This window comes from Mesocricetus auratus, unplaced genomic scaffold (genome assembly GCF_017639785.1).
Source record: "Mesocricetus auratus isolate SY011 unplaced genomic scaffold, BCM_Maur_2.0 contig_10869_pilon_obj, whole genome shotgun sequence".
Classification (NCBI taxonomy): Eukaryota; Metazoa; Chordata; class Mammalia; order Rodentia; family Cricetidae; genus Mesocricetus; species Mesocricetus auratus.
Window position 1 is genome coordinate 911 of NW_024429496.1, and position 9,589 is coordinate 10,499.

At 44.2% G+C, this 9,589-nt stretch overlaps 1 pseudogene; it reads left to right on the forward strand.

Annotated features, from left to right (window-relative positions):
* The first annotated feature begins 2,053 nt into the window (after positions 1-2,053).
* On the forward strand, positions 2,054-9,041 carry LOC121137986 (annotated as a pseudogene).
* The last annotated feature ends 548 nt before the right edge of the window (positions 9,042-9,589 follow it).

A 9,589-nucleotide genomic window follows, 5' to 3' on the forward strand; every position in this document is an offset into this window, starting at 1 on the left:
GCTGGGGTCATCCTTGTGGATTCCTGGGAATTTCCTTAGGCCATGTTTCTCCCTCTCTGTCCTTTCCTCCTTTCCCCCATCTTGACCCTCCCATTTCCAACGCTTCTCTCTTCCACCTCTCCTTCCCCGTTCCCTCCCCGCACTCCCAATTTTCTCAGGATATCTTGTCTATTACCCCTTCTCAGTAGGATCAATGTGTGTCTTCTTAGGGTTCTCCTTGTTACCTAACTTCTCTGGGATCATTGACTATAGGATGGTTATCCTTTCCTTTATGTCTAATATCCATTTATGAGTGAGTTCAAACTGTGTTTTTCTTTCTAAGTCTTGGTTTCCTCACCCAATGCCATCCATTGTCCTGCAAATTTCATGAGGCTATTGTTTTTTTAACCACTGTGTAGTACTCTGTTGTGTAAATGTACCACATTTTCTTTATCCATAATTCCTTTGATGGGCATTTGGTTGTTTCTGGGTTCTGGATATTATGAATAATGCTGCTATGAATACATTTAAGATAATTTCCTTGTGGTATGAGAATGCATCCTTTGGGTATACTACCTTTTATGTTTCCTTGAAGGCCAGCCCTAGGACAGCACCAAAATAATGATTCTTGTAATGTTAATCTGCAACACCACAGGCATAGAAAATTAAGGATAAACTTCAGCTGGGCTCAGAAGCTGGTCAGAGAGAAAGCCCTTCCTTTGAGTGCAGGATGGGTGATACCTGGGATTTCCACTAGGGCAGTGCTTCTCAACCTGTGGGCAAGGACCACCTTTGTGGTTTCATATCATATATCTTCCATACCAGGTATTTATATTGTGATTCATAACAGTAACAAAAGTAGTTATGAAGTAGCAACAAAATAATTGTATCTTTGGGGGTCACCACAACAATGGGAACTGTATTAAAGGGTCACAGAATTAGGGAGGTTGAGAAACACTTTACTCAGGCCTGAAGGTGTTATTAAATTGCTGCACACACAGGAAGAGGACACAAAATTTCAAGGTCTTTCAATGAAACCAGAATGGGCTAACAGTGAAGGGGCCTGCAGATCCTAAGGCCACCCTGACAAGGGACTCAATGCTCTATGAATCTTGACAGCACAAAGGAGTGTTAAGGATAAAGATGGAGTCACTATCATGATTCCATGTTCAAGGACAGGGATCCTGGCATTCCAGAAGGACTTCAGATGCCATGTTGGGTCTATCCAAGAGACCAGGGAAAGAGGAGAAATGGCAGAGGTGTTTTTGACCTGTCTACTGACAATTGGTTCCCTGGGACTTGTGCCTTATCAGTTCTCCGGCAATAAGAACTTTGCCCAGCTCAGCCAAATTTCAACACCTACACTCCAAAATGTATAAATTCCTGCCTGAGCAAGGTCTACCTGCTCTGTTTCCTGTTATTGTGACATTGCCATCTTGTAGCAGCACAAACTTAGGCCTGGGATTCAACCATGCAACTTGATAGACTTCATGGATGGCTATATGCTGTGGTCTGTGGGTTCCTGTTTCTCTCCCTCTGTGTGCATGGTGAGACTGTCTAAGAGAGCAGAATGGACCAGGGCCAAATCTGCCAGGTTCTGCAGAGACAGCTCAGCTAGTGGGGGGGCACAAGGAAGGGACGAGGCTATTGGAATGATAGGGGGAACATATGGAAATTGTGTGCCTCCTAGTGCCCCTACCAAAGCCCATGGAACATCAGAGATGTCTAATGTTACCATGTACTGAGGATCCAACAGGGAAAGAGGAACAAGAGAGACATGTGCCTCTATCGTGTGTGGTTGTGGCTGGAGTTCCTGCTGACCTTGGATAATGACAACAATTCCTTCTTAAATCCAAGTGACTCTGAGCCTGTCACATTGCTGGCTAGAGAAGTGCCCTGCCAATTTTGAAGAGGGTCAGTGGACAAGGGTACTTGACCTAGGTAATCCAGAAGACTTCATCTCCACATGCCACAGCTATACTGAGAGGGCCCAGGTTACCTTCCCCATGTACCACAGTGACTATGAGGTAGGAATCTCCAAGTGTCACAACTGATGTCTACTCTCCACTTATAGGCCAGGACACAACCAACCCCATCGGAACACACATACAGGGCAGGTAAGAGGAAGCCTTGTCCATGTGAAAGACAGTAATGCTGGTATCCACACCTTCCTGGGAATTCCCTTTGCCAAGCCACCTGTAGGACCACTGCGATTTGCACCACCTGAGCCCCCTGAGCCATGGAGTGGTGTGAGAGATGGGACCTCCTACTCAGCCATGTAATTTCTGGGACTCTGGGGACTTCAGGTCTGAGCTCTATACCACAGTACAGTGCTTCCTTGATCTGAGCTCTAGAACAGTTTTCTGTCTGTGCTAAGGGCAGTCTATCAGGCATTTTTCAATGACTGTGCTAAGGATTAGAGAAGAACAACTGTGCCAGGCTCCTGGGTGAGAGCTTCACTTCTGTAGGGATTTGGCAGCAGATACTGCAGTAAGGAGCAGAGACTAATGCCATCCTTCACAGTAACTGTGACCATCCATTGTCCAGGTGCCACTGACTCAGGAAGAGGTACACATGATTTCCACTGCAGACTCTGTGGAAGAAAGAGGTACTTTGAGAGTCTGGAATTGAGATGAAAAATATGGTACTACCCTATGGTATTGTCCATTCATTCCTATAGTACACTTATGGCACAAATACCCAGTAGCTGAGTATCTTACTTTGTGTTCCTTTGCTATTAAAGCATACCCTGACAAAAGCAATAAAGTGAAAAAAGATTTTATTTGAGTCAAAATTCCAGGTTATAACCAACAATAGGTGGAAACCACAGAGACAGACATCCAAGAGAGCTGTTACATCACATCCCTAGTCAAGAACAGAGTCTGAAGAATACATATTGTTTGATAGTGCCTCACAGGTACAAAGTTAGAGAGGAGCTCACCAAGTGGCTAAGCTTTGGTTTTCTGAAGGAGGTGAGACGTACAGCCATTTTGGAAAAGACTGCCACTCAGCTAGGTCACTCCAGTTACTTTATTCAAACAGGCACAAAGTTATTGGGGTTGGGAAAGAATCCAGTTACCAAAGTCATCTTCCTCTTACTGCCCATGAGAGCATACAACCCACACAAACCTCAGACCATTTTAAGTATAACAACCCACAATCAAACGTAAGAACTCCAGGTCTGCCAGGATTGTCTTAGGATCAAGGTCGGTGCAGCTGCAAGCTCTCACGTAGCACCAAGTGTAGACCCCAGAGAAACAGCATTTCTTCAAGGTTTAAACAGTCTCAAAACTATTTCTCAGCCTCTACTGGTTACCCCAAACATAGCAAAGGGCTTTCTCTCAAAGACAGACACAAAGGTTGTACTTTACATTTCACTTAAAGCCAGGATATATGGGCTTTATTTACAATCACTACAGACATAGACACACCTGCTAATGTTTCACTTACTCTTTCCATTCATATATAATTCAGAAGCCCCTCTCCAGGGAATGGTGCTTCATGCAACAAGCAGGTATTCCTATCTCAATGACTATTGAGATAATTTGTCACACGCATGCTCACAGATCAACAGGATCCAGGCCAGTGGTGCTCAACCTCTGGGTCACAACTCCCCAGGGGTAACATATCAGATATTTTGCATAACAGATATTTACATTACTGTTCATAATAGTAGCAAAATTAGAGTTATGCAGGAGCAGCAAAGTGATTGTATCTTTGGAGAATACAACATGAGGAAATGTTTTAAAGGACTGAAGCATTAGGAAGGCTGAAAACTGCTGATCTAGACAATACCTCATTATGGTTCTTTTCCCAGGTGATTCCACATTGTGTCCCATCAGCACTCAAAACTAACCTCCACACCAGGATTTAAGTAGCAGAGAGACAATGAATGCCAGTACAGGAAGACAATCTTTTCCACAGGGGATGCCAGCAGTCTCCATACACTAGTCTGATACAGGATGTTACTATCCAACCAGAGGCCTCCCTAAAAGTCCTGCTCCATTCCCATTTCTACAGAGATGGTGACCTTTCTCTTGTTAGGAGGGAGCATTACAGAGAGATCATGTTAGCAGGGCATCATGGAAAGTAGTAGCTGAAGGTGGCTGGGAGAAAATTCAAAGATTTAGGTTTCATCATCGTATATATCAAACTAGCTGTCTTCCATTGTCACCAGGTGTCCACAGACTGACTTAATGAAGTCAGAGTTTGCAAAGAAGATGAATCTGATCAGACACCCAACATCTATGTCTGAGGACTGCCTGTACCTCAACATCTACACACCAGCTCGTGCCCATGAAGGTTCTGACTTACCTGTGAGTGTCAGACTGTGGTAAGCTGGGGAAGAGGATGTTTATTTATCTGGAAGATTGGAAGGAAAAAAGTAATTCAGAGATCCACTGTAGTTTAGACACTGATTAGTTGTCTTACCTTATTGCATTCAAGAAGGTCATCTCAGCCATGGTGAGCTGCTTAAACCTGGGTGAGTGACTCAGAGCCCTTGAGCTCTGAGGTAAGAGGCTCAGGTCTTTGGTTAAACCAGGAATTCTTATATCAAATGTGTCTGGCAGAATCACTCTGGAAGATACTCAGGGGCTGCATATTGGCATCCCTCAAAATTCTAGCTGCAGGTTATCATTTGTGCCAATGGGATCTAATGTCCCTTCTGATTAGCAACCAGGAAAGACACTCATGGAGACACTCCTTCTGCTCTACTTTAATGGATCTCAGAGTGATGATGATATTACTTGAGATCCAGAGTCATTAATCCATGCAAGATTTCCTAGTGGCAAGAGTAAAGGAAAATATGGATATAGGCCAAGAGTACCCCATCTGTGAACCATGTCCAGAAATCATGGGAAGAACTACGTGTAAGTTGACCTGCACAGAGAAAAAGCAGTTGATAATATAATAGGCAGTCCAGTTGACTTTGGCCTGGGTATGGGCCTCCTGGCATGTGTGTTGATATCACCAGGTGATGGTATGGATCCATGGTGGTGCACTGGTTGCAGGAATGGCTTCCATGAATGATGGATCCAAACTGGCAGCTACTGAGAATATAGTAATGGTTGCTATCCAGTATTGCTTGGGTGTTCTTGGCTTCTTCAGGTAATTATTGGTCTCTAATGGACAATGGATTAGAAGTAGAACATGGACAGACCTGTAATTTCTATTCCTGCCACTTCACAGCACTGGAGACAAGCATGCCAGAGGCAACTGGGGCTACTTGGACCAAGTGGCTGCTCTACAGTGGGTCCAGCAGAATGTTGCCTACTTCAGAGGCAACCCTGGCTGGGTCACTATTTTTGGAGTGTCAGCAGGTGGAAAAAGTGTGTCTTCACTTGTTGTGTCCCCCATGTCCAAAGGACTCTTCCATGGAGCCATTATGCAGAGTGGAGTGGCCCTGCTGCCTGACCTTATCTCTGAGAAGTCTGAGGTGGTCTACACAGTGAGTGTCCTCAACAGCATCAGACACTACTTTGATGCTTCAATCCTTGCTTCTGGTACTCTGTTAACCCATGAAGCAGAGAAAACAAGAATCATGAGATAGCATCTTTCCATATAATTTCTGAAATGCATAAAATTTAGGAACACCATCCCTCTGTCTTATGTATGCTGAGTATGTTATATAGCAGAAAAACTGTGTCCAGTGGCTACCACCATTAGCCAAACTCATACACATGGTTTCCCAGTGATAAAGATCATGACCAGAAGCTACTTATGGAGGCAAAGGTTGACTTCAGGTTCCTGTTTATACTCCATCTTGAAGGGATATTAGAGTAAGCACTCAGGCAGGTCTCTGGAGACCAGAACTCAAGCAGAGGCCAGGGAGGAACACTTCTTACTGAATTGTTATTGATGGATTCTTTGGTTTGCTTTCTTATACAGTAACGTGTAGTCAGCCACTTGGGTCCTGCTGCTATCTCAGCCCTCAAATAACACGAGACACTATATTAATTATGAAGCTGTTGGCTGTTTGCTTTGATTTCTTATCAGCTAGCTCTGACTTAATTATTAACCCATAACTGTTAATCTAAGTATTTCCACATGATCTTCTCTTACTGGAGAAAGGGTCCAGACCTCTCACTTCTCCCATGTCCTACATGGTGACTCTGTGCCTGTTTCCCAGAATCCTCCTCTACTCCTAGTCCCACCGATCTTGCTTCCCTATTGGCCAACAGTGCTTTATTCATTAACCAAAGAGAGACATATACACAGAAGGACTTCCCCCATCATCATACGTCCCAGGACACTTGCCCATGTGTTGCACTACCCACCATGCAGGACTTGTCTGTGAGCCAATCTGATAGTGGCATTTTCTCAGTTGAGGACCCTCTATCAAGATCACCCTGGCTTGTGTCAGGTTGACGAAAAAAATCTAGCCAGAACTCATGAGTTGAGGGAAAGAGTCAGCTGGTAGGCATGCTTTCTGTGTAAGTGTGAGGTCCCAAGTTCAAATCCCCAGACCCCTTATAATTCTAGAGATGGTAATGTGTGTTCAATAAGCCCAGTGCACATACTGTGAGATGGGAAGTAGAGACAGTAGAATCTTTAGAAATTCATAGTCCAATTAACTGGTATAGACAAATGCAAACATGGGGTAAGAAAAAGTGAAATCAGGGAGTATTCTCTAACCTTCATGGGCAAAATATGATACACCATACCTATTGTCACATATGAACACCACACACACACACACACACACACACACACACTCACACCAATAAAAACAACAGTAAGAAAACAAATACACAAATAGAATGGTCCCTTTCCCGGCTGTAACCTCTGAGCCACAAAAACATGTGAATAGTTCCATGTAAAGTCCTTTCATACACAACAAACAGTAGGATGTCATATTTATAGGCAATGACATCTTCTTAGAATCAAGGAAACTGTGCTCCCTGCTGGGAGGGGTGAGCCAACTGGTGACTTTTTTGTTTATAGACAGTGGCCAAACTGTCAGGATGTGAGGCCAAGGACTCATAAGCCCTGGTACACTGTCTACGAGACAAGACTGAAGAAGAGATTCTGGCTATCAACTAGGTTGGGAGAATTGTGTGGCTTGTCGGACTTGATCAACAGGATGTGGGATTGTCAGTACTTACTATTCGAACTAGTAAATGTTTTAGTGTCCTTTTAGTACTGTGTGCAGAAATAACAAGCTAAGCTAATTTTGATATCAGTTTCTTCTACAGTTAGCATAGCATCCTGAGAAAAAAGTAGGAAATGGGAAAATAGGGTGGATATGCAGTGGGTATCACAATATTTATGTGATTGGTCTTCAGCATTGACACTTAATGCCCTATAGGTCTTCACTATGATCCCTGCTGTGGTGGATGGGATGTTCCTACCTGGGCACCCTTTGGATCTATTGGCCTCTGTGGATTTTCACCCTGTCCCCAGCATCATTGGTGTAGACAGTGATGAGTATGGCTGGGCAGTGCCCTTGGTAAGACCTAGTTCTAAGTCTCTGGGAGTCTACACTCAAAGGTTGGGTAGTGGGAACTCAGAAGTACTTTGATCTAGATCCAACCCATCCTAAAATTTTTTAAGACTGTCCTCTACTTCCCAGTACATGGGCCTTGATCATGTCATAAAGAACATAACCAGAGAGACCCTGCCAGCTTTTCTGAAGAGCAGAGCAGCACACATGGTAAGAGATTCGAATCCCATCCTAATAGAAAGGGTTCCCATATATTCTTCTTGGACAGCATGCTCAGAAATAAAGAGGCTATGTATGTGTGGGTTTCTGTGTGGGCTCACCCAAAGCTTGTACATTTCCCCCTATACTTTGTCTCACCCCTGGCCATATTCTTTACTAGGATGTCTCTGCCTAACTATCCAAGGGCCTACCCTATATCACTCTTCCTGCTTGCCTTGGTGTAGATGCTGCCTCCTGAATGTGGTGATCTGTTAATGGAAGAATACATGGGGTACATTGAGGACCCCCAAACCCTCTAAGCACAGTTCAGGGACATGATGGGGGACTTCATGTTTGCTATCCCTGCACTCCAAGTAGCAAATTTTCAGTGTGAGTACATCTTTAATAAGACAAACAGTGTGGTAATCTTGGGGATTTGGGTCCTAGATGAGCACTGTAGTGTTCAGGCCTGATCCATGTCTTCATTAGGTCTCTAACACCAGGCACCTGAGGACACTTTTCTCAGTAAATACTTATGTCTAGTGTAAAAAACGTGTCATCTTATCCAGGTTCACAGGGAAAAACATGTTAGTTACACTTGGTGTCCTGTCAAAATGAGTCATCTGGGAATGCCAGGGTTACTGTTTAAGAAAAGGATTTCCATAGTCAATTCTCCAGGCTGGACTTCACCACTCAACTGTGATTCTTGAGAACTTTAGATCTAGTTTTTTTGTAACCTAGGCTTAAAGGGAAAAAGTCCATATGAGAGAAAATAATGTCAACAAGTGTCGTCATTCCCAGGTTCCCATGCTCCTGTCTACTTCTATGAGTTCCAGCACCAGCCAAGCTACATCAAGCCTGTCAGGCCATCACACGTGAGGGCTGACCATGGTGATCACTTTCCCTTTGTCTTGGCTCCTACCTTTGGGGCATGAAACGTGAGTTCTCCTTGTTTTCCTTGGGGCTGAATGGAGCCCCAAATGAGATCCTGAGGGATTACTGAGCTCTCAGTCCAGTTGAAAAAGCCAACATTCTCAGAGGTGGGATCAAGTGTTCACCACTTCTAAGTTCTACAAAAAAATCCAAAAATCAAAACAAGACTGCAAAAACAACCAGGGTTAGAATATAAACGTTTCCTAGTTTAAACTGTACTAGAAGGAAATAGAGCACACTGGGGTAGGAGTGAACCAGACAGAATTCACGTAGAGTCTTGGATGGACACTGGCTGAGGAAGAGAGTTCACACTAGGCCTAGGGTTCAGGTTCAGGCTTGGTTGCTGTAGTAGAGAATGAGTTGCACCTGCATGAAGTGGGTAGGACTTGGACCCTTCTCTCCTTCTGTCTGCAGTTGACTTCACTGAGGAGGAGAAGCTACTGAACAAGAGGATGATGAAGTACTAGGCCAACTTTGCAAGACATGGGTGAGAACACACCCTCACCCTCCTATGCTTTTGTCTCCATCCAGGGCTCCCATGTGCATGCACCTCATTAGCATTCATGGTCCTTAGTTACACCATAGTCTTCTCCAACCTAGGACACACTTAGACAGATACCTTGTACCTTTTTTTAAAGATTTATTTTATTTTTATTTGTGTAAGTCTGTGTCATGAGTGCAGGTGCCTGTGGAGTCCAGGAGTTAGGATCCCCAGGAGCTGGAGCTACAGGAGACTGAGCCTCCTGACCTGGCCACTAGGAACTGAACTTGGGTCCTGTGAAACAGCATTGCACACTTTTAGTTACTGAACCATCTCTCCAGTTCTAGACTACAGATTTTGGTATTTTTAACTCTTTTTATTACTTTAATTTTAAATAGCTTGCTTCACATGTCAATCCCAGTTCCCTCTCCCACCCCTCCTCCCGCATCCTCCCCACTAACCCCCCAACCTCCCACCCTATCCCCACTTCCTTCCACATAGGGGATATCTAGAGTCTGTCATTTCACTCATGGCAGGGTTCAGGCACTCCCCTA